Source organism: Mustela putorius, unplaced genomic scaffold (assembly GCF_011764305.1).
Source record: "Mustela putorius furo isolate JIRA1106 unplaced genomic scaffold, ASM1176430v1.1 tig00000407_pilon_pilon_pilon, whole genome shotgun sequence".
NCBI classification, from domain to species: domain Eukaryota; kingdom Metazoa; phylum Chordata; class Mammalia; order Carnivora; family Mustelidae; genus Mustela; species Mustela putorius.
Genome location: NW_025421373.1, coordinates 17276743 through 17301940, shown reverse-complemented (window position 1 = coordinate 17301940; position 25198 = coordinate 17276743).

Genomic DNA, 25198 nt, shown 5'->3' with positions numbered 1-25198 from the left:
ACAGAGAGACACAGCGAGAGAGGGAACACAAGCAGGTGGAGTGGGAGGGGGAGAAGCAGGCTTCCAGCAGAGCAGGGAGCCCGATGTGGGGCTCCATCCTAGGACTTTGGAATCCTGACCTGACCCGAAGGCAGGCACTTAACCTACTGAGCCGCCCAGGCACCCCTCTACCAAATATATTTTATGAAGAAAATACATAATATAGAATGAACCTGAGTGCTGTTTGTTGGAAGGGTAGGCTGAAGCAGCCCCTCTAAGGAGGAACAGCCTAAGAAGAGGCCTTGCTGTGGAGGCGGAGAAAGCCATGGGAGGGTCTGGGAGAAAAGACCTGCAGAGGGGGAAGGCGCCAAAGTAAAGACTCTGGCATGGGCAGAATCTGGCATGTTTAAAAAGGAACAAGAGGGCTAGTGTGGCTACAGCACACAGAACAAAGGGAAGAGTGAGGGAATGAGAAGTAAAAGGTGGGCGGTGTAGGTGATGGTAAGGAGATCTTAGAAGTCCCATAGGAAACCAAGAGAGTTATACAATCTGCTCTGTTTAAAAAAAAAAATTACTCTGACAGCTTTTTTTTTTTTTTTTTTTTTTTTTTTTTTTTTTTTTTTAAAGGGAAGGAGAGGGAGAAAGGAAGAGGGGCCGAGGGAAAGGGAGTGAATCTTAAGTAGGCTCCATCACAGTGCAGAGCCCAACATAGGGCTCAGTCTCACAACCTTGAGATCATGACCTGAGTGGAAATAAAGAGTTGGATGCTTAATTGACTGAGCTACCCAGGTGCTTCCTTACAGCATTATAGACATAATCTCCAGGAGGGGCATGAATAAGATTAGGAGGTGAGTTGGATCAGAGTGATATGATGGTGCCCCAGGAGCAGTGGAAACACAAAGATGTTTTATATTCAGGATATAGTTTATTTATTTATTTAGTATCATTATTTATTTATTTAAAAGTAGCATTCATAGATAATTACTAATGGATAAGATATGAGATGCGGGGTATAAGGAATAAGTGTAAAGAAAACAGAAGAAACAATGATGACTTCTGTTTTTTTTGTGTTTTTTTTTGTTTTGTTTTGTTTTTTATCTGAGGGACTGGAAGAAAGAAATTGTTATTTACTGAAGTGAAGAAGGCTAGAATACGAGAGAAGTTGGAGTGGGGGGAGGAATTAGATGTCCTCGTTTGACTCTATTGAGTTTTAGGCACTGATGACGCTTTCAAGCAGTGATATTAAGTAAGGATTTGGATTAACTATATATTTTCTCAGTCCATTTCAGGGAAAACCTTGGAGCAGGAGTATATATATATTTTTCAAATGTCATCACTACAGTGAAGTCTTTTAGTTAAATTTGATCAATGATTTTATAAACCTTTTTTATGTATCTCAATTAAAATATGTAAAATATTATTTGTATATTATCTCTCTGAATGGACTCTGTGCTCCTTAAAGCCAAGGATTACATCATGCTCATGTTTTATTTACTCTAGAAATATTATTGTTCCTGCTCTGCTACTATATTACTCTAGGCACTAAAGAGAATAAATAAAATACTTGTGAGCAAACTTGAACTGTCTTCATTATGTTTGTGTTTCAGTGGGAAATACATCTTTGTATCCATATGCTTCACATAGGGTTTGACACATAATATTTAAATAAAATTGTTTGCTAAATGAATGAAACAAAAGAATGAATACCTCTCCTCCTGCCCTTCTATAGTACAGTGATTGTATTGCTGTATTTTTTTAAATTTAAATTCAAGTTATTTAACATATAGTATAGTATTGGTTTCAGGAGTAGAATTTAGTGATTCATCACTTATATATAATACCCATTGCTTATCCCAACAAGTGCCCCACTTAATCCCCATCATGCATTTAGCCCATCACCTCCCACCTCCTCTCCAGCAACCCTCAGCTTATTCTATACAGTTAATAGTCTCTTATGGTTTGCCTTCCACTCTGTTTTTATTTTATTTTGTTTTTCCTTCCCTTCCCTTGAGATCATCTGTTTGTTTTCTTAAATTCCACCTATGAATGAAACCATGTGATATTTGTCTTTCTATGACTGACTTATTTTGCTAAGCATAATACACTCTAGTTCCATTAAAATTGTTAGACATGGCAGATTCCATTTTTTTTTGGTGGTTGAATAATATTCCATCACACAAACACACACACACACACACACACACACACACACACACCACATCTTCTTTAGTTATTCATCTGTCAGTAGACATTTGGGCTCTTTCCATAATTTAGCTATTGTTGATAATGCTGCTATAATACTGGGGTAAATGTGCCCTTTCAAATCAGCATTTTTGTGTCCTTTGGATAAATACCTAGTAGTGCAATTGTTGGGTCATAGGGTAATTCTATTTTTTAACTTTTTTTTTAATTAAATTTATTTATTTTCAGCATAACATTATTTTTTCACCACACCCAGTGCTCCATGCAATCTGTGCCCTCTATAATACCCACCACCTGGTACCCCAACCACCCACCTGCCCCCTGCCACTTCAAACCCCTCAGATTGTTTTTCAGAGTCCATAGTCTCTCATAATTCACCCCCCCTTCCAATTTACCCCAACCCCCTTCTCTCTAAGTCCCCATGTTCTCCATGCTATTTTTTATGGTCCACAAATAAGTGAAACCATATGATAATTGACTCTCCCTGCTTGACTTATTTCACCGTCTTTTTTTTTTTAAATTTTTTATTTTTTATAAACATATATTTTTATCCCCAGGGCTACAGGTCTGTGAATCGCCAGGTTTACACACTTCACAGCACTCACCAAAGCACATACCCTCCCCAATGTCCATAACCCCACCCCCCTTCTTCCAACCCCCCTCCCCCCAGCAACCCTCAGTTTGTTTTGTGAGATTAAGAGTCACTTATGGTTTGTCTCCCTCCCAATCCCATCTTGTTTCATTGATTCTTCTCTTAAGCCCCCATGTTGCATCACCACTTCCTCATATCAGGGAGATCATATGATAGTTGTCTTTCTCTGCTTGACTTATTTCGCTAAGCATGATACGCTCTAATTCCATCCATGTTGTTGCAAATGGCAAGGTTTCATTTCTTTTGATGGCTGCATAGTATTCCATTGTGTATATATACCACCTCTTCTTTATCCATTCATCTGTTGATGGACATCTAGGTTCTTTCCATAGTTTGGCTATTGTGGACATGGCTGCTATAAACATTCAGGGTGCACGTGCCCCTTCAGATCACTACATTTGTATCTTTAGGGTAAATACCCAGTAGTGCAATTGCTGGGTCATAGGGCAGTTCTATTTTCAACTTTTTAAGGAACCTCCATCCTGTTTTCCAGTGTGGCTCTACCAGTTTGCATTCCCATCGACATCTGTTGTTTCCTGAGTTGTTAATTTTAGCCATTCTGACTGGTGTGAGGTGGTTGCTTGTCATGATTTTGATTTGTATTTCCTTGATATATGAAAATGAAAAAATGCTCAAAAATGTTGAACATTTTTTCATGTGTCTGTTTGCTGTCTGGCTGTCTTCTTTGGAATAATGTCTGTTTGTGTCTTCTGCCCATTTCTTAACTGGATTATTTATTTTTTGGGTGTTGATTTTCATGAGTTCTTTACAGATTCTGGATACTAGCCCTTTAACTACTGTAGTAGTTAACAGTAGTTAAAGGGCTAGTATCAGTGTCATTTGCAAATATCTTCTCTCATTCCATCGGTTGCCTTTTGGTTTTGCTGATTGTTTCCTTCACTGTGCAGAAGATTTTATCTTGATGAAGTCCCAGTAGTTCATCTTTGCTTTTGTTCCCCTTGCCTCCAACGATGTGTCTAATAAGAGGTTGCTGTTGGCTGAGTTCAAAGACGCTGCTGCTATTGTTGCATTATCAATAATAGCTAAATTATATTCTCCTGATTACGATGGTTTCCTGTCTCACATTTAGGTCTTTCATCCATTTTGAGTCCATTTTTGTGTTTGGTGTAAGGAAATGGTCCAGTTTCATTTTTCTGCATGTGGCTGTCCAATTTTCCCAACACCTTTTGTTGAAGATACTGTCTTTTTTCCATTGAACATTCTTTCATGCTTTGTTGGCGATTAGTTGACCATATAGTTGTAGGCCCATTTATGGGTTCCCTCTTCTGTTCAACTGATCCGTGTGTCTGTTTTTGTGCCAATTCCATACTGTCTTGGTGACTATAGCTTTGAAATATAGCCTGAGGTCCAAAATTGTGATGCCTCCAGCTTTGTTTTTCTTTTTCAGGATTGCTTTTCTGTCCCAAGTCTTCATTTTTGATGCAACCCGGTATACCTTGACCCTGTAAATTAAAAGGTTAAAACAATTTTAAATACTTTTTTTATCATAAAGAAGTGTAATTTAAGAGATCTTAATTAATAACAACCTTGTTGGTTGAATGAATAAATGGTCCAGTGTCTCTGTTTTTTTTCTTTCATTCTCATCTGTTGGATTTATTTTTTTTCTCAGATCATACACAGGTCTGTTTTTGTTTAAAAGCATGCAAGCACTACATGAAGATGTAAGTTAAATTTGAGAATTACCCCCTTTGTTATCATCCAGTTCCCAATTTCCCTGTCAGGGTAATGGTTTGGTTTGTACATTTCTCTTTCTTTTTAAAATCTAGCACATGCATAATACTAGCACAGTAGTATGTTTATGTGCGTGTATTTTTGTGTGATCTCATAATCTATCTCCCCATGATTTTCTTTCATTTTTCAAACATTGACAATATTTCTTAGAGATATTTTCATATATGAAGTTTTTATTTTCGTCATTTGGTAGCATATTCCAGTGTATGAGTTAGAAGCTTTCTTCTACTAATGGAACCATAGGTTGTTTCCAACTTTCACTTCAACAAACCATGCTGCAGCAAGCATCCTTTTATAATAGTTTTGAAGATATTACTGGTAGTGGACTTGTACTAATGAAGGTATACCTATTTAAGTTTTAATAGCTATTATCTAACTGCTCTTGGAAAAAAAAAAAAAAGCCTTTATCCTTTTGCAAGGTGCTGTTACCTTTGCCAGCAATGGCTGTCATGTGCGGTTCTAATGTGTGCCCTCGTACTGTGGAAAACAAAAACAAAGCAAAAACATAGGTAGTCCATCTTGATTCGATTTACATTTCTCTGATTTCTTCAACATCGTTTTCTTATAGATTTGGCTATTGGTGTAGTTTTGTAACTAACTATCGTAATCGTGGTGTATTTTTCTCTTGGGTTACTTAAGGTGGTTTCTATGTTATTTTATTGTACAGAAGTTTGAATTGTTAATAGTTACATTTCACAACTATTTCCCATGTAGGCTTTTTCTAAATTACATTTGGAGATTTCCCCAGAAGGGGAGAGCTTCGGTCTTCTCAGTATGACCATTTTTTATTTGGATATAACGTCATACTTATTGGATTTCTCATTTTTATTACTTTTTACCTATTTGGTCCTGACAACTTTATGAGATAAATAAGGAAATTGTTAAAATTCATATTTTTTATTTGAGGAGCCTATAGATCCCAAGTTAAAATAGTACGAAGACGCAACTAGAGACTTCAGTATTATCTTTCTTATTGTACCCAGGTATGTATCCAGGATTAACAACTTTTTGACACATTTGCAATTTTAAAAGTTAGATTTCATTAATATACTTCTGTAAATGTCTTATAGGTTATGCGTGTTGCCTTTTAAGAAAAATTAAGTGGGTTGGCAAAATTTTGCAATTATTGTCATACTTGCATGTCCTTACAAGGAGTGGGTGCAGTAGTGGCTTTTTCTGGGGACTAAAATGTAGGTGGAATTTTTCATTTTCTATAGGTCTGTGTTATGAAATAATAGTTTTGGATATTAGCATTTGAATATGTACTTTAAATGCTATACAATGCTATTCCTGTTTTGGAACATGTTCTGACTCATTTTGCCAGTTTGCTGATTCCAAATGGTAAAATGAAATCAAATATTGTAATGCACATGTAAAAGCATTGAGGATAATGTGACATTACACATGTTTTAAAAAGGCACTCTACATTATTTTTGGTCTAATTTTTGAATATTTAGCTTTATATGTATTGCTTCAAATACATAATTTGTTGCACAGATAAAAAGTCCCAGGAGTATTAAAGTTTTAAAAGAAGTTTATTTATTTATTTATTTATCTTTATTTCTATAGTATCTGATTTAAGATCGTTCGTTTTCTCAACACAATTCAGCATCTTTAACTAGGACTTTCGGGAACTGCAATGTTGGTTGGTGCCCTATAATTTTTATATCATTTATTAAGTTTTTTCAATTTTCTTCAAGAGGATCATCCTATTTCAGTATTATCAATTATATGTTTTATGACACCACAAGGAAGGGACCAGAAGCTCCAATAGAAATGAAAAATATAATTTGACCAAAAATATACAGATGTTGCCTTCTTAAGGGACTGTTTGCCTCTAGCAAATAAAAATGTTTTTCTTAATCCAGTAAATTCCAGTACAGACACCTGGGGGCAGTGTACCTTCACTGTCTCCAACTCAAACCCAGGAATCACTTCTTTCCATTGTAAAAATTGCTATACTCAGAAGAGAACTTTAATAGGAACTCTTGGCCATCATTTTTCATGTAGAGAGGAGGCCATCAATTCACATTCTACAGAATGAGAGCAATATTCCCAATCTTCATTGTTTTGGAAATGTTTTCCTATTAAATTGAAGAAATGGTTACTTTTAATTTTATTTTTATTTTTTATTTTATATTTATTTTATTTTTCTCTTAGACATCTCTTCTTGCTGCTTGTATTGCCTACATAATGGCTGTGTCATCAAACTAAAAGCACACAGTTCCTTTGCATTACACACTAAATGAAGCATTTGTTAACTTTTAGTGCACTGAAATCTCTACTGATTTACTTTGTGAATAGCTTAACTTGTGTTAGGAGAACCATATGCATGTGTGTATTTAATAGAGCATATAATACTATCAGACAGTTTTGTTTTTTCTTAATGTCATGTCCACATCCTCACCCAATAATTCTTATCTTGAGTTATGCAATTCAAAATGATTAAGGCCACATTGTTAAATCCATAAAGATATCAGAAATACATCTATAATCCTCTTATCCCACTTGACCTGATTCAACATCATCCCCGTGAAGAAAGGAGATTTAAGTTTAGCATTGACTATTCTAAGGCTCAGAAAAATGTACCATGATAATCAGAGAAGGGCATTTTATTTTATTTTTGCAGCTTTGTTGAGGTACACTTGATAAATAAAATTACAAAATCTATAAAGTATACAATGTGATGATTTAATGTTCATATTGTGAAGTGATTCTCACATTCGAGTTAATAAACATCTCTTACATCACTTAATTATTACTATTTTTATATGAGATTTGCTCTCAACAAATTTCAAGTTTATAGTACAGTATTAACGGTACTATACTGTATGCTGTACGTGAGATCCTCAGAACTTACTCATCTTATAACTGAAAGTTTGGTCTCTTGCCCAGCTTCTCTACCATCCCCCAACCCCTGGCAAACCACCTTTCTACTCTCTGATTTACTTTTTTTTTTCTTCCAGTTTCCGCATACAGATTATACCATACAGTGTTTATTTTTCTCTGTCTGACTTATTTCACTTAGCATAATGGCCTCCAAGTTTATCCATTTTGAAAATGACAAGATTACCCTCTTTTTTTTAAAGGCTGAATAATACTCCACTTTGTGTGTAAATATATCTTTTATATACATATATATCACCATATGTATATCTCACTATGTGTATATCACATTTTCCCATTCATCTGTCAACACTTAGGTTGTTTCCATGTCTTGGTTACTATGAGGAAAATGCTGCAACGAACATGGTGGGGTTACAGATGTCTCTTCAAGACAGTGATTTTATTTCCTTTGGATATAGACCCAGGAATGGGATTGCTGATAGTTTTATTTTTAATTTTAGCATCCATATGGTAGTTCTTAATCTTTTAAGAAACTTCCAAACTGTTTTCCAAACAGCTGTACAATGTATAGTCCTACAAATGGCATGTAAGGATCCTCTTTCTCTACATCCTCTCCACCATTTATTATCTCTTTGATAATAGGTGTTCTTGACCAAGTGTACAGTTATACCTCATTGTGGTCTTGATGTGGACTTCCTTGATGATCAGTAATGTTGAGCACCTTTTTTATACATCTGTTGGCCATTTGTATATCTTTTTGGAAAATGTTTATGCGGAGGGTGCTTGGATGGTTCAGTGGGTTGAGGCCTCTGCCTTCAACTCAGGTCATAGTCTCAGGGTCCTGGGATCCAGCCCCGCATTGGGCTCTCTGCTTGGTGGGGAGCCTGCTTCCCCCACCCCTGCTTGCCTCTCAGCCCACTTGGGATCTCTGTCTGTCAAATAAATAAATAAAATCTTGAAAAAAAAAAAAGGAAATGCTTATTCAGGACCTTGCCTATTTTTGACCAAGTTATTTGTTTTTTGGTATTGTTTATGAATTTCTTATATATTTTAAATATTAACTCCTTATCAAATATATGGTTTGCAAATATCTGCTCCATTTTTAGATCCCCTTTTCATCTTGTTGATTATTTTCCTTTTCTGTGCTTCTTCAGTGTATGAAGAAGTCCCTCTTTTTTATTTTTGCTTTTTTCCTCACCTTTTGATACCAAATCCAAAAGATTATTGCCAAGAAATGTCAAAGAGGTTTTCTCCTATATTTACTTTTAGGGTTTCATGGTTTCAGGCTTTTACATTTAAGACTTTAATGTATTTTGAGTTGATATTTGTGTATGGTGTAAGATAGGAGTCCAGTTTCATCCTTTTGTATATGACTATCAAGTTTTCCTCACATTATTTTTAAAGAGACTTTTCTTTTCCCATTGTATATTCTTGGAACCTTTGTCAAATATTAGTTGGCCAAATAAGAATGAATTTATTCTGGGGTCTCTATTTTGTCTCATTCATCCATGTGTCTGTTTTTATGACAGAAACATACTGTTTTGATTATTATAGCTTCATAAAATAGTTTAAAATCAGGAAAGGATAATGCCTCCAAATTTGCTCTCTTGATCAATAAATATGATATACCATATTAGCAAAACAAAAGACAAAAATCATATAATTGTCTCAATAGAAGTAGAAAAAAGCATTTGATAAAATTCAACATCCTTTCATGGTAAAAACCCTTAACAAGTTAGGTATAGATGGAATGTCCCTTAACATAAAAAAGGCTTATATCACAAGCCCATAGCTAATTTCATACTCAAAAGCTTTTAGCTTTTCATCTAATATCAGAAACAAAACAAGAATGCATATTCTCACTTTTTCTATTCAGCATATTACTGAAAGTCCTATCCTAACATGATCTTATATATAGAAACTCCTAAAGACTACACCAAAAAATTGATTGGAATTGATAAATGAGTTCAGTGAAGTTACAGAATATAAATACAAAATATAAATACAGAATATAAAACCAACATTTAGAAATCCATTGTGTTCCTGTATATTATGGAGTATCTGGAAAAGAAATGAAGAAAACATTTCCTTTTATAGCATCTAAAAGAATGAAATCCTTAAGAAAAAAAAATTAACCAAGAAAGTGAAATATCTACACTGAAAACTATAAAACACTGATGAAAGAAATTGCAGAAGACACAAATAAATAGAAAGATATCTTGTGTTCATGGATTGGAGGGATTGATATTGTTAAAATGTCTATAATATGCAAAGCAATCTACACATTCAGTGCAATCTTTACCAAATTTCCAATGACATTTTTTGCAAAAAATAGAAAAAAAATTCTAAAATTCATATGGAACTATAAAGGAACCTGACTAGCTAAAGTAATCTTAAGAGAGAAGGGATTTTTTTTATTAACATATAATGAATTACTTGTCCCAGTGTACAGGTCTGTGATCATCAGGCTTACACGTTTCACAGCATTCACCACAGCACATACCCTCCCCAATGTCCATAACCTAGCTACCCTATCCTTACTCCACCACCCCCCAGCAACCCTTTATTTCCTGAAGTTGAGTCTCTTATGATTTGTCTCCCTTCTTATCCCATCTTGTTTCATTTTTCCTTCCCTACCCCCCACAACCTCCCTCCCTGCCTCTCAAATTCCTCATATCAGAGAGATAATATGAGAATTGTCTTTCTCTGATAAACTTATTTCACTCAGCATAATACCCTCTAGTGTTATCCACATTGTTACAAATGGCAAGATTTCATTTCTTTTGATGGCTGCATAGTATTTCATTGTACATATATACCACAACTTCTTTATCCATTCATCTGTTGATGGACATCTAGGTTCTTTCCATAGTTTGTCTATTGTGGGCATTGCTGCCATAAACATTCGGGTGGACATGCCCAAGAGAAGGGAATTTTAAATGATTATTTCAAACATATGTTAATTACCATTGTGTCTTCCAGCTTTAGTCATAATATATTTTGTAAGTAAATGGTGCTTCCAGTAAGGTAGTTTTAGCATTATTTTCCATGGTATTATGGTTATTTAATGTATTTTTCAGCAAGCATTTCAGAGAATAAGTTCTAGTAAGTCCATGAAACAGAATTTTCTTTGAAATGTAGAAAAGAGCTAACACTACGTTCAGTATTTCAGATTGGTTTCCATACCTCTTGGGTTGCTGAGAACATAATGTGTATCTTGCTTTAGTGTTGAAAGAGTGGTCGCCAAAGACTTAACACTGATTTTTGTCTACAATCGTGGCAAACATCTACATGGCTTTGTTGCCATCTAGATCTTGTTCACTGGGTAGGAACACTTCCCAGTGTGGACCATGGTCGATTTCAGAAGGCAAGCAGAAGCCTTTGTCCTGTTCTTTGCCCTCAGAGAATATATCTCTGTCAGAGAACACACCACAGGGAAAAATTAGGAAGAGAAATTGATAGGTTTTCTGCTTGAAAAAAATATTATTTTGATGAGATTATCATCAATTCAGATTGATCAGAAAATCAATGTGTGACATACACACTTATCTACTTATTTTTTTCTTGCACTAAGCACATATGATCACGTATGCCATTATTTTAGAAATTCTGACACTTTCCCAATCTAGAAATATGAAAATATTGATTTCCTAAAACAAGTCAATCTCTAATATGAAGCTGCTCTCATAGGCTTCCATATTGTAATACTTCCATATTGTACATCTTCCATATGTACTACAGTCTCTAAATTTTTAATGTGACAGTGTGTATTCTAAATAATGGTTTATGTAATTCGCCATTTTTTTTTTGTCTTGGGCATTTGAAGAATCTCCATATTGACCTGGATTTGAAAGAACAGATGGCTGTTTTCCAAAGTTTCTCTTGTAATTTAAACATTTGGCTCTAGTTGCCAAAGGGAGTAAGTTTTTGTCTAGCTAGGCAGATAAGACACAGTTGTAATTATCTAATAAGGTAGGTAGTGACCACCTCAGTCTTCTCATAGTTGCAGACATGCAGGTTTTGTGACCTGGTTTGACTGAGATCTAAATATCTGAGTTGATCAGATTCAGTGGCTAAATGCTTGGACTTGTGCTTCACTCTGCATTTTCAGACCAGCCAAGTGAGAGGACCAAAATACCACTCTGAGAGACTCTCCCTTGGGATTTGCCTACCTACCCTTTTATTTTTATTTTTATTTTTATTTATTTATTTATTTATTTTTTTCCTACCTACCCTTTTAGTTAGCTTGTATTTTCTGAGCTCTTTAAAAGAAATTGCCTGCTTTTGAAATTCTTCTTTTTTCATTTAAAGAGCCATGTTAAAAGGCCAGTTGGAAATTCAGGCATAGTCCCTAGACATGTGATACCTTAGTGGGGTTGGTGGTCCTTGGAGACTGGATTTTCAGCTTTGCAAGGCCAGAAACTCAATCCCATCATTAAACACAGACTTGATATGACTCAGGGGAACTGACTAATGCTAATGAAACTCATAGGAGACTCATGATAAGCCAGAATGCTAGTTCATTAATTCATAATTAGAAATAGATCTGCCAAAAGGAAGGAAATACAGCTGGTCAGCACATTCTATCCTAGGAAGAAACTTACATGCAAATGCAAAAAGGTGGCTTGGTATATACAAAACCAGTGAAAAGAGAGCTGGATAATGTCAGTGGACAGCTGATCTGGTTCTGCTACCTTCATATTCCCTTTTCCTTAGAGGGTTCTGCCTGGAAAGGGAGCCTTGATTCTGCTTTCCACAAGACAGAGGCCCTGTGAGCTGAAGAGACACTGGCCTGAACTTGCACTTTGAATCATCTTTAAGTCAGTTAGGTTACAATATAAATCAATAACTTAATTTCTTTACATTAGCATGTTATATTCATAGTATCTTGTAACTTGGTAACTTGATCTTCTTGATGGAACCTAAGAAAAACTTCATTTCAGCCAGCAACAACTATCTTTACAAACCACCTCTCTAAACATGAGTTACTCTAAGGGTGACTAGTTTCTCATTTTAGAGTGATTTTTAGTCTTGGAGGGTGGCCTGTCCAAATTTAGGTCCCTATGTCCTTATACCCTAATCTGTGTCAATAATCTGTATCAGAAAACAGAAAATAAATGAAATATTACAATACATTCTCTGGGATACTTTTAGTTATTGCAAAGAAATGGCCTCACTAATTTGGATGTTATAGGTACCTTCAGACCATTTACAATATCCTTTCAACAGCATTCATGTGATATGATGAGAAAAGAAGAAAAGTGGCCAGTGTAGACAGTTTAACTTCCTTTTCGTAAAGAGTTTAAACACCCGTTTCGTGTGTGCTCAAAGAACACTGATGATTAGTGAAGTAATGTTGATAAGGTAATGATGAAAAGGAATGCCAGTCTTAATTTCTACTTATAAGGAGCTGACAAATATATAAAATAATGCATTACTTTTTCTGTTTAACAAAAATACACATAGCATTAAAACTAGTCAGAATGTAATTTTCTCTCTCTCTCGGATGACTTAGAAGGAATTCTAGGACCAGTGTCATGAGTATCCATTATCATTGGGCAGTAGCCATCTAATAGACCTTAGACAGTATGCTACGTTTAAAATCTTTTTTTTTTCTTCCTTCCTTCTTTCTTTCTTTCTTTCTTTCTTTCTTTCTTTCTTTCTTTTTCTTTCTTTCTTTTTTGAGAGAGAGAGAGAGAGAGAGAGCATGCAGGTGTATCCAGGGCGGGCTGGGGGTATGGGTGCTGTGAGGGGAACCAACCTCAGAGAGAGAGAATCTTAAGCAGGTTCCACGCCCAGCACAGAGCCCTACATGGGGTTGGATCTCTCAACCCTGAGATCATGACCTGAGCTGAAATCAAGAGTTGGACATGTAACTGACTGAACCACCCAAGCGTCCCAGGATGCTATATTTAAAGATGTACTATAGAAATATCAAGTAGGGAGAAAGAAGGTGTCTATTAGTACAAGCTTAATGACAAGTTCTAACACATCACAGGTGATTTGTAGATTAGAATGGATTAAAAAACACTAATAAATCCCAAGACATTTAGTTTTGTCTCATATAAATGATACCATATTTTTAAAAAAGGAAAAATCTCATTTTTAGAATCTAGTGTGCTTAGGGAGTATGATATGATTAAAATAAATTTGACCTTAATTTTGACCAGAATTTCCTTAACTGTAATAAAAATTTTGTTTCAAATTTATTTAATGTTTTATGGTGTAGTATTTTGGGACTAATTTGCCAGATTTTTTTTCTTAAAAGTGTCAAAGTATCAGTATTGGGACATTATTTAGCTATCTAAGGATAATACATTTTATAACAGAAAGTTGTAGTATAAGAATCTAGATTTTTTAAAAAACCATATAGCTGAGAATTCTAGATGTTGTTTCATTTCTTATAAGCTCTTCTTATATATTCAGGTTTAAAAGGTTAATCATGCATAACACTGTCTATGAATATATTCATAGTGTTATGCATGATTAACTATATATATATGTGTACATATATATATATATATATATATATTCATTTATTAGCTGAAAGACATTTGGCAGCTGTAAGCAAATATTTCTCATAAACTGCCACCCATTTACACTGCTGTCTTGGGAGGAGGTGGTTAGTGAAACAGGGAAAGACAGAGGTTATATCTGAGGGAGGTCACATTCCTGCAGCCCACACCATGACCTATCAGGGATTTGTTCACTGCTGCCACATCCCCAGCCCCTAGTTCTGATGGCACGTGTCCATGTGGGTCCCTCTTCAATGTAGGAAGTTCCAGGTGTTTGGGGGAAAAGTCTTTTAGATAATAGAAATATTATATTGGATATCTGTTTTTCAAAAGAGTGTATCATGCAGTCTATAGTTCCATTTTTTAGTCTTCTGATTCACTGTAAAGTCCAAAAAAGTGCATGAGGAAACTCAAGAAATTGTTCTGTTCTATATTCTATTACTTGTCTCCTTTACTCTCCACTCTTCCAAACTTCTTTAAATTATATTTTTTCTAATTTACTTGAGAGAAAGAGAGAGTGAGAGAGAGAACATGATGGGGAGAGGGTCAGGGGGAGAAGCAGACTCCTTGCTGAGCAGGGAGCCTGATGGGGGACTGGATCCCAGGACTCCTGGATCATGACCTGAGCTGAAGGCAATCACTTAACAAACTGGGCCACCTAGGTGCCCCCACAACTCTTCCAAACTTTCAATGCTTCTGTGTAAATATTTTCTTATTCAGAAAAAAAAAAAAAAAAGAACTGATTTCGTGGGAAAATACTTTGGTTTAAAAGGGATAAAAAAATAACAGCAAATAAATTAATCCTGTGGTAGGAAGCTAACTGTCACTAGGCTGCTTGTTTTATGTGATCTAAATTTAAATGGAGTCCTCACATCAGCATACACATTTTATCCAGGTGAAAGAGACTGTGACTTCTAGGTAGAATGGTGTCTTTCTTTATTCTTAGGTCTTTGCCTATAGGATTATGGACATTGGGGAGGGTATGTGCTTTGGTGAGAGCTGTGAAGTGTGTAAACCTGGTGATTCACAGTCCTGTACTCCTGGGGATAAAAATATATGTTTATAAAAAATAAAAAATTATTTAAAAAAAAAGAATTCTACCCAGGTTATGTGTGTTAGCCAAAACTACTGATAATTAAATATTTTAAAAATCCACTTAAAGAGTAATAATACAAAGCTTCAGGTTTGAATTTAGCCCCTGCAAAGATTGTTTTGTAAACTTGTATACAACATAGTTACTAACTCTGGATACAAGGACATGATTTTCCCCCCAGCTAACAATTGCAGTTTAAGACATTTTTCCTAAATATCATTTTTTATGTTGTTTCTGATTTTGCAGAAAGACCAAGAATTTTTATTGATGAAAAAATTCTTGGGGCGCCTGGGTGGCTCAGTGGGTTAAGGCTCTGCCTTTGGCTCAGGTTGTGATCTCGAGGTCCTGGGGTCGAGCCCCACATTGGGCTCTCTGCTCAGCGGGGAGCCTGCTTCCACTTCTCTCTCTGCCTGCTGTTCTGCTTGCTTGTGATCTCTCTCTCTGTCAAATAAATAAATAAAATCTAAAAAAAAAAAAAACAACAATTAGTGCTCTTCCTCAAGCAGAAGAAAAAAGTCTTGTAACAGAATGGATTGTACCAGAAAATGATACCTCGTTACAATGATGATGATGCAGTTAAGGCAGAGAGAAAGGAAAGGGAGAAAAGAAAAATGAGATAGATTGAAAAATGCTGAGTGGTGAGACTTGCTGCCAGATGTCTTGACTACTGAGGGTTTGGACACAAACACTCAGAATTTTATATCAGGCAGACAAACACATATTAGAACCTAAGATAGCTTGCTCTGCTTATCCACTGCTGCTTAACAAGCTGTCTCAGTGTCAGTGCTTGAAACAGCTAATAGGTTCTATTCTTGAGATAGTTCGTGTATTAGCAGTCTTGGCAGCTGGACTGAAGTCATCTGATGGCTGGGCTGGACATCTAAGATGGCTTCTTATTCATACATCAATATCTCAGTGCTTCTCTTTCCAGCAAAGAAGTATTTTAGAAGTATTTTAACAGCTTCACTGAACAATAGTTTACATATCATACAAAATCCCCCATTTTAAATGTACATGTCAATGATTTTTAGCAACTTTTTAGAGTTGTATAAAAATCACCAGCATCCAGTTTTATTTATTTATTTATACATTTTTAAACATTTATTTTAAGATTTTATTTATTTATTTGACCGAGACACCAGGAAGGAAAGCACCCAAGGAGGGGGAATGGCAGGCAAAGGGAGAAGCAGACGCCCTGCAGAGCAGGGAGCCAATGATGCAGGGTGTGATCTTAGGATCCTGAGATCATGACCTGAACAGAAGACAGACCCTTAGCCAACTGAGCCAACTGCCTGAGCCAACTGACTGAGCCCTAACAGCATCCAGTTTGAAAACATTTTCATCACCCCCAAAACTTCCCTTGAGCCTGTTTTCTTAAGGTAGAAAGTGACATTAATATTTGAAAACTTTTCTTTTTTTCTGATATAGGTGTTTCAAACTATAAATTTCCCTGTAAACACTTCTTTTGCTGCATCCCATAAATTTTGGTATGTTTGGTTTTATTTTCATTCAGTTAAAAATATTTTGTAATTTTTTTTTTTTTGGCAGTGGGCTATTTAGAAGTCTGCTGTTTCATTGCTGAATACTTCTGATTTTCCATATTTTCTTTTGTGAGGTTCTAATTGAATCCTATTTTGATCAGAAGGTTGATTTGTAATATTTCAGTTGTTTGAAAATTATTGAAGCTTATTTTATAGCCCAATTGTGTCTGAGTTAGGGACTGTTTTGTATATACCTGAAAAGAATGTGTATTCTGCAGTCATTGGGCGAAGTGTCCTATACATTCCAGTATGTTTATTTGTTTAATAGTGTTGCTTGAGTCACTTTTACTGATGTTCTATTTAGTTATTCTGTCATTTACTGAGAGTGGTGTGTTGAATTCCCCAGTTGCAATTTTTGAACTAAGAGATGTTTATCCAGTCTATTTAGTCAGTCTTTGCTTCAGGGCTCTGTTGTTTTTCAAGCTTTGTTGTTATGTTTATAATCTGTATCTGGGATTCTTTTTTTTTTTTTAATTTTTTCAATTTATTTATTTTCAGAAAAACAGTATTCATTATTTTTTCACCACACCCAGTGCTCCACGCAATCCGTGCCCTCTAAAATACCCACCACCTGGTACCCCAACCTCCCACACCCCGCCACTTCAAACCCTCAGATTGTTTTTCTATGGACTCTGAAAAACAATATGTTTCTGGGATTCTTACGTTGCGATTAGATTTCAGGAAGCGTGAGTCAGAAACTGAAGATGAGGTCTTGAACTGGCGTAGCAGCAGTTCCATTTTATTCTGTTGTCAAGGTAGTTTCAGGCCAGCCAGATACAGACAAGTATGGGAATAGACCCCAGCTTTTAATAAGGGACATTCTTGTACAGAGAGACAAAAATTGTTGAAGGCTGCCTTGGGATACAGGCTACTACCTACCCTGAGGCTTTTTAAAGATTTATTTATTTATTTATTTATTGGGGATGGGAGCAGGGACATAGAGAAAGGGAGAGAGAGAAAATCCCAAGCCAACTCCCTGCTGAACGTGGGGGAAGACTCAATCTCCTGACCCTGAGATCACAACCTGAAACCCAAATCAAGATTCGGAAGCTTAACCAACCTAGGCACCCAGGCACCCTGAGGCTTTTTATTACTCACTTATCCTAGGTTTCACACGCTGATTTTTTTGTTGTTGTTGCTGCTGGTTTTTCCATTTATGACAACTGAAATTTTAGTATGTGTGAAAACAAAGAGAAATAGCCAGAGGCAGTAAACTCATCTAGGACCTTATATATGCACATTAGTATTCAAACAGCACTGGTCTAGGACACCACACAGGCTGGAAGAAACCAGCGACTCGTTGTTAGGAGAATGGACGTATCAGGATTTTTTTTTTTTTTAAGATTTTATTTATTTATTTGTCAGAGAGAGAGAGAGAGCGCGAGCACAGGCAGACAGAGTAACTGGCAGAGGCAGAGGGAGAAGCAGGCTCCCTGCCGAGCAAGGAGCCGGATGTGGGACTCGATCCCAGGACGCTGGGATCCTGACCTCAGCCTAAGGCAGCCCCTTAACTGACTGAGTCACTCAGGCATTCTACATATCACAGTTTTTGCAGTGATATTTACACCATCTGCAGCTAAGGAATCTCACCATTTAATTACGTATCTCTATAAAAAGCATACTTCATCCCTCTGTCCCTCAGCTGCACATGCTCTCTCTCATTATCTCTCTCCCTCTTTCAGATAAATAAATAAATAAATAAATAAAATATATTTTTTTAAAAAAGCATAGTTCACTCATCCCTTTACTGTAAGTTTCCTGGATGATTTCTCTCCTGGGATATGACTTCTTGTCGGAGCCGTACTCCACACTGTGGGTAGAGTGGCCATTATTACATCTGCCTTCACTTAAGTGTTGGTTAATTCCTTGTTGTGAGAGAATGAAGTTTGTGGAGGAATAGCATGTTTATTGAGAATATTAATCATGACAGGTTTTAAGCTTTTTGTGGCCCTGCAGGCATTTGTCTCATTCAAATTCTTTCATTTTGGAAAGATTTGGAAGGAGAGGAAGGAAGCACCCAATCCCACATGGTCAGCAGGTAGAAAGGCTGGTATTTGAATATAGATCCTTGGAACACATATCCCATGTTCTTTCCACTCAATCACATGGTCCAAGAAAGTAAATGAAACAGAAGATATACTTTGAGTGAAGAAGCAAAGGGAGTGGTGGTTACTCTTGGGAGATAAGGCAGGAAGAAAAGTCAAAATAAACTCCCAGGAGTGGATGAGTTGAAAGAACAAGACAGGAAAGGTAGAAGATAAAGCACCAGGTGGGCCAACTGTAACTTTGGTAGAACCTGAGATCAGGCACAAGAGTCTTTGTTCAGGGAGTTTCTCAATTCTAGTTCTAAAGGAAGAAGTCAATTGATTTAGGCTAACAATGCCAGGAAAAGAGAGAATGGTAGCTGTAACGCTGCTAGGAGGTAAAGCTGTTAGGCAAAGGGGGCAGATTGGCTCTCTTTCAGGGGGTTTGTAATCTCCCCCCACACTGGGGGGAGATGTGTTTTAGGAGAGTGAGAACTGCAGCCACAGGCCGTGAAGAAGAGTATTTCTTGGAATGAGTCTATGTGTTTAACCAAAAGCGTAGCTTTAGAGTCAAGAAATGTTTCTCCCCCTTACTTCACCTGTGATTAACACTGTCTAAACAGCTCTTAAAGACACCCAGTTGCAATTGTTTCCTTCATCTTGGCTCTTGAAGTATCATATTTTAAACTGCTTTTGAGAGTGTTGCTTACATTTTGCTATTTTAACAAGTGGTAATAAAAATTTTTATAAAAATTGGGGCACCTGGGTGGCTCAGTGGGTTAAAGCCTCTGCCTTCGGCTCAGGTCATGATCTCAGGATCCTAGGATTGAGCCCGCATCGGACTCTCTACTTAGCGGGGAACCTGCTTCCCTTCCTCTCTCTCTCTGCCTGCCTCTCTGCCTACTTGTGATCTCTGTCTGTCAAATAAATAAGTAAAATCTTAAAAAAAAAAAAAACTTTTTTATTTTTAAATAAAAATCAAGAAATGCACAGTATACTTACTACTCAGGTAAAAACCATTAGCAATAGGAGCACAAGCCTGGCTCTGTGGTCTGTCTTGCTGACCACAGCGCGCCTCACCTGGTGGCAATATTTTTTCATGGTAGGGCTGCTGTTTCTGACAACTGAAGGTAAGTGAGCATGGACTGTTAGAGGAATGCTCTATTTAAACACTTTCTTGTAATCATTGATCAGGTGATTTAGCACATACCAGTATATTTCTCAGTATACTGGGAAGACCTGATAGAGAAAACCAAAGGCTTACTGATTTTCCCACTGATATTAAATAGATCCACGGTGCAAATAAGCAACAGAGGGAGAGACGCTTTCGGGGAGGAGCTCGGGAAGAAGATATGGGGCCACAAAACAATTCTGAGAAGGAATGTCATGCTCAAATATGACCTCTTATAAAAGGCACTGTTTAGGTCTTTCTTAAGGCTGATGTTCTGTCATCAAGCAGTGATATGAAGCAAGTGATATCCATAATTTTATATTCAGATCATGATTTGAAAAGAACTTTCCTGATCTTTCTTTTTGGTCTGACTCTTGCAAGTCTACCGTCTTCTACTGACAGGGTATCTGAAATTCTGTACTGGAAGGTTCATTCTCATTCAGAGCAAACCTGCAGCAATTAAGATCTCTGAGATGAACCTGATCACAAGCATTGCCCTGTCCTGGAAGGGGGTTGACACTTATTCTCAAACTCTTCTAAGAAACCTGCTCAAATCCAACAGAAGCTGCTTTTGAATGCATGCTATAAGGGCAATATTAAAAGGTTAATTGGTTCTAGCTGTTCAAATCTTTGAATTTCTGAGCACTGTTCTATAGAATCCTACTTTTTCAAGCCTGGTGTTTTTTTCTTTTTTTTTTTTTTAAAGGAAAATGCTCATGGGGTTTGCATCTACCTTTATTTATGCCCACATTATTTTTTACATGAGCCCAATTAATTATCCATTTAAATTATATTTTAAACATAAAATAGCTCTGATTACACAACTGATAGTTTAATAAGTTGTAGTGAGTTGAACTTTTTAAGTAGAAGAAATGTGGTTTTAATGGTCAAGATAAGGAGAAATTGTATAACTTTAATTAGTTGTAGTTTGCATGTTAAAATAGTTTTTAATTTGCAGTGGTTTTTCTGCTTGTCATATAGATGCTCTTTATGGTTCTATACAGACTAAAATTTGTTCCTTGCTGGATAAAATGTTGACTTATAGTAAAACCTACTTTTACCTGAATCTTCTGTGCAGATTGTCTTTATGTGTTTCTGATGCCAAACATACTCTCATTCTCCATTTTCTGATTTCCTGGAACTTCCTAAGTCTTCACAGCTTTCAGGTTAATTAAAAAAAAAAAAAAAAAAAAAGATGGGGCCCCTGGGTGGCTCAGGCAGTTAGAAGTTAGCATCTGCCTTTGTCTTGGGTCATGATCCCAGGGTCCTGGGATCGAGTCCCACTCTTCCCCACTCGTGCTCTCTGTCACTATTTCTGTCTTTCTCTCTCAGATAAATAAATAAAATCTTCAAAAAAAGATGTAATTTATTTGAGCAGTTTTAGGTCACAACAAAATTGAGTGGAAAGTACAGAGAGTCTCCATATACTCTGTGACCCCACACAGGCAACGCACCCTTCTAGCAACCTCTCACATCAGGGTGGTACATGTATTACAGTTGATGAATTTAGGTCTTTATCAACTAAAGTCCATACTTTATATTAAGGTTCACTCTTGGTGTAACCACATTACATGGGTGTTTGACAAATGCGTGACTTATATCTACTATTTAAATAGAGTATTTCACTGCCCTAAAAATCCCCCGTGTTCTGCCAGATCACCCCTCCCTACACCCTCCTGCCGACTCCTGGCACCCACTCTCAGATCTCTTTACCATCTCTGTAGTTTTGCCTTTCCCAGAATGTTATGTAGTTGGATTAATGTATTATGTTATCTTCTCAGATTGACTTCTTTCACTTAGTAATATACATCAAAGTTTCCTCCATGTCTTTTCATGACTTGATAGCTCATTTCTTTTTAGCATTAAATATTATTCCATTTTCTGGATGTATCACAGTTTATCCATTCTCTCACTTAAAGACTTCTTGGCTGCTTTCACGTTTTGGCAATTATGAGTAAAGGTGCTATACACATCTGTGTGCAGGTTTTTATATATGTGTAAGTTCTCAGCTCATTTGTGTAACTACCAAGGAGTGTGATTGTTGTATCTTATATGAGTATATTTAGTTTTGTGAGAAATGGCCAAAGTAGCTGAATCATTTTTGCATTCCTACCAGCAATGAATAAGGCTCCTTGTCATTCCATATCCTCACCAACATTTGATATTGTCAGTATTTTGGATTTTTGCTTTCAAATAATTGTGCAGTGTTATCTCACTTTAATTTGCAGTTTTTAAGTGACATATAATGTTGGACATCTTCATATGCTTATTTGCCACCTTTATATCTTTGGTGAGTTGTCTGGTCAGGTCTTTTGCCCATTTTTTAAATTGGGCAGTTCATTTTCTTACTGCTGAGTTTTACAAGTTCTTTGTATATTTTGGATAATAATCCTGTATCATTCTTTTGTTGGTATTTTCTCCCAGTCTGTGATTTGTCTTCTCATTCTATTGACAGATTGACTTTCTTACCTTTGAAATTGTGTGTCGGGGAGGCGCCTGGGTGTCTCAGTGGGTTAAAGCCTCTGCTTTTGGCTCAGGTCATGATCCCAAGGTCCTGGGATCGAGCCCCACATCGGGCTCCCTGCTCAGCGGGGAGCCTGCTTCCCCTCTCTCTCTGCCTGCCTCTCTGCCTACTTGTGATCTCTATCAAATAAATAAATAAATAAAAATCTTAAAAAAAAAAAAGAAATTGTGTGTGTGTGTGTGTGTGTGTGTGTATTTTTTTTTTCTTTGCAACTTGACTGCTTGCTTGAGTTAACTACTATCTTGCTCTACCATTGTTCACCAGGATGAGTTGTCTTTCAACTAAATCTGTATGCCCAGCTTTAGCTTATTCATCTAATTCTGTTGTTGGTGAGGTAGAGAGCTCAGAGTTCTTATCATGAATATCTCCTAGACAGCCTCCCAGCCTTGCTGTGGCACCATCTCTTGACCCCATGCATGCAGCCCAGGAACCTATTTATTCATGTGGGAAAAAACAGTAAGGTAATATGTGACGTCTTTCCAGTATCTATACATACAATTAGCCTTCTATAACTAGAATACATCCTCAACAATGGATAAACATGACGGTATTTGCCTTCTGTGCTCCTTTCAAAAGTTTATAATTTTTGATGCATATCAAAGAGCACATGGAACATACATGTAAATTATGAAGAATGAAATCAAACACCTGGGAATCTATCTTCCAGTGTAAGATTAATTACATTGACAATAACATTAACACTTCCTATGGGCTCTTCCAGCTTCCCTCAGGTAACCACAAACATAAATTTTGTCCTATTTTTTTTTTCTTCTGAAACTACTTTTACCACAGATGTATAGCCCTAAATGACATATTATTTAAGTGTGATTGTTCTGAGTTTTTAAAAACTTGTGACATACCCTTATGGGCACCTGATGTCTTAGTCAGTTGAACATCTGACTCTTGATTTCGGCTCAGGTCATGATCTCGGGGTCATGTGATCAAACCCTGTGTTGGGCTCCCTGTCCAGCAGGGTCTGCTTCTCCCTCTCCCTCTGCCCTTCCTCCCACTCATGCACAGACACACACACACACACACCTTCACACTCTCTCTCAAATACATACATACATACATACATACATATATACATACATCTTTAAAACTTGTAAGACACCCTTAGAGTATTGAGTAAGACTTTGGACATCTGCCCAGCAGTTACTCCTCATTCCTGCCCAAGCTTTCCTTCTTTCTATATTACATCCCAGAATCTTCATGCTATTTCTCATTCAAATTATGGTATTTTTTTCTAAAATTACTTTATTTAGATATGTTTGACGTATAAAAATTGTGTAGACCTAAGATATGCCACTTGATGTTTTTATATACTTATACATTGTGAAAAGAACAACAATCAAGCTAAATAACATCACTTCTACGTAGTTGCCTCTGTGTATGTGTGTGTTGAGAAAATTTGAGATCTATCTTTTTAACAAATTTCAGTTATACAAATAGTACTAATAACTGTAGTCGCAATGCTGTACGTTAGATCTCTAGAACTCATTCATCTTGGGTAACTGAAACTTTTTACCCTTTGAGCAATATCTCCTCATTCCACTTACTCCCCCCACCCCACCAAGTACAATTCTTCTCTCTGTGTTCAACTACTTTAGATTCCACATATATATGAGATAATGAAGTATTTATTTTTCTGTGTCTGGCTTAGTTTCACTTAGCATAATGTCTTTAAAGTTCACCTGTGTTGTTGAAAATGTCAGGATTTCCTTCTTTTTAAAGGCTGAATAATATTCCATTATAAATATATACACACCAAATTTTCTTCATCATTCATGGACAGTTAGGTCATTTCCATATCTTGGTTATTTTGAAAAATGCCACAGGGAACATAGGGGTACATATATCTCTTTTGACATAGATATTTACTTTGCATGTATAGCCAGAAGTGAGATTGCTGGATCACATTGTAGTTTCATTTTTAATTTTTTGAGGAACCTCAAAAAAAACCCATGTATGTGTCACATAATGGCTATGCCAGTTTACAGTCCCACCAATTGTGTATAAGTGTTCTCGTTCTTCATATCCTCATCAACACTTGTTATCTTATGAGTTTTTGATAATAGTCTTTCTAATCTAAAGGGTATTTACCTGATAGTTTCTCAAATTATTAACCTTCCCAAGTAGTTCTTAATTCTAATGGTATCAAAATCCTGAGCTGGATCATTATAAACTCCTATCTAGGAAGTATAGATACCAACAAACATGTAGAGATTGATTTGGGGGAAGTGACAGTATTTTTCAGCAGCCTTGAAATTACAACAAGAAAGTTTTATGTTTATCATGTTAAGTTCAGTTTTTTATTATAACAAGGAACTTATTTTGAAAATGTCAACTTTTGACATGCTAATATAGTTTACTCACTGGCTAGCTGGTAACTAAATAGAAATGAAAAGAATTTTTGTGACTGAATGACACATAAACGGTTTATTTAAGATGTACAGTCCAGAAATACATACTCTGAATCAAAGTCAATTAAGCTTATTTCTACACTATTTTATATTAGACTATCTTGGTAAAACTAAGAGATGTATTTTTTTAAATATTTTATTTATTCACTTGAGAGAGACACAGAGACAGAGAAAGCACAAGCAGGGGGGGTGGAGAGAGAGAAGCAGACTCCTTGCTGAGCTGCGAGCCTAATGTAAGACTTGATCCCAGGACCCAGAGATTATGACCTAAGCTGAAGGCCCAGGCTTAACCATTTGAGCCGCCCAGGCACCCCAAGACATATTTTTTAAGTTGTTTTTTTTTAAAAACATTTTGAAAAAGATTATATTTATTTACTTGACAGATGGAGATCACAAGTAGGCAGAGAGGCAGGCAGAGAGAGAGAAGGGGAAGCAGTCTCCCCGCTGAGCAGAGAGCCCGATTCGGGGCTTGATC